Source organism: Otolemur garnettii, unplaced genomic scaffold (genome assembly GCF_000181295.1).
Source record: "Otolemur garnettii isolate 467f Iridium unplaced genomic scaffold, OtoGar3 scaffold00148, whole genome shotgun sequence".
Lineage (NCBI taxonomy): Eukaryota > Metazoa > Chordata > Mammalia > Primates > Galagidae > Otolemur > Otolemur garnettii.
In genome coordinates this window covers 3,838,331-3,839,587 of record NW_003852543.1, presented here as the reverse complement: position 1 = coordinate 3,839,587, position 1,257 = coordinate 3,838,331, and the positions used below count along the sequence as shown (strand labels likewise).

At 59.4% G+C, this 1,257-nt stretch overlaps 1 protein-coding gene across 4 annotated transcripts in view; it reads left to right on the top strand.

Moving 5' to 3' along the window:
• Nucleotides 1-537: 537 nt before the first annotated feature.
• Nucleotides 538-1,257, top strand: part of KANSL3 (KAT8 regulatory NSL complex subunit 3) — a 55,651-nt gene continuing 54,931 nt past the window's right edge. For all 4 annotated transcript variants that reach the window (XR_002775636.1, XM_012811064.2, XM_023518818.1 and 1 more), the window contains exon 1: nucleotides 538-564. The gene's annotated coding sequence lies outside the window, so the exon portion shown is untranslated. The remainder of the gene's footprint in view (nucleotides 565-1,257) is intronic.

Genomic DNA, 1,257 nt, shown 5'->3' with positions numbered 1-1,257 from the left:
GATTCTCTTGCCTCCCAAGTAGCTGGGACTACAGGCGCCCGCCACAACGCCCGGTTGTTTTTTTGTTGCAGTTGTCATTGTTGTTTAGCAGGCCCGGGCCGGGTCTGAACCCGCATGCCTCTGTGTGTGTGGCTGGAGCCCTAACCACTAAGCTTTGGGCACCAAGCCTGTAAAGTAAATTCTTAGTAAGTGAACGCAAGGGACCTACAATGAAGAACTCCCATACGGGACAAAGACTAAGGGGGTGGGGCGGCAAGAACTGGGGGTGCAGGACCCAGTTTCGTCCTTCACCCTCGCTTTCCCTGCTGAAAGGCAGGACATGAAACCTCCCTGCTTCAGTGCTGACGTTCTGCCTCAAGACCGGCTTAAGTTTCCTGGCCCTTCTTCCCCAGGAATTGTTGGAGCGTCATCCTTTCCGGGGTTTACCGCTCACCGCTCCTCCCTTCCCAGGCACTAATCCGCTTCCGGGTTCTACTCTGTGCCCAGAGCGCCCGCGCGTGGGGGCGGTAACGCGCATGCGCACAGGGGTCTGGCCCGGGCCGAGCGCGCGACCGGAGTACTGCGGTGAGGGAAGGGTCGGCTTCGGTGAGGGGGTGGCGAGCCGTGGGGGGTCGAGGCCGCGGTTGGAGCGGGCGGGGGCCTCGGCGAAGACGTCGGGGCTCCCGGGACATGTGGGGACCGGGGACGAGAGGCAGCGGCCGGGGCCACCCGGGCATGTTGGGCCGGGGGCGGGCGGGGGCAGCGCTTGGGCCGCCGTGACGCGGACGCCGAGTCCGGCCCGGTGGAGCGGGAGGCTGGGGCCAGGCGGCTCTACCTCGTCGGGAACTCTCGCTGACCTTGGCCAAGTTCACTTCATTCCTCCTGAGCCGGCGTCTTCGTCAGTAGAGTGCGAATCACAACCCCTGCCTCCTGGATGGGCCGTTTTAAGGTTCAGTGGCGGGAGCTCTTGAACATCCCTGTAGTGGGCAGTTTGCCCGGGACTCCTCCACTTAGGGTGAGGGGGTCTATAATTTTATCACGGACTTTGCCGGGAGGTGTGGTAGGCGGACGCTCTCGTTTTTATAGCTTATCAACTGCTAAATATTATGAAGAATGTAGTTGCAAAACTTTTGTTTAACATGAAGGGAAACGAAAGAAATGGAGCCCTTGGCGTGATGAGCGTCCCTGAGGCACATGTTGCCTTGCTCCTTTAGGAATGTTCACGGTGTAGCTGCTGTGGCTCTGTTCCCATACTCTTTCCTTTTCTTTTTTTTTTTT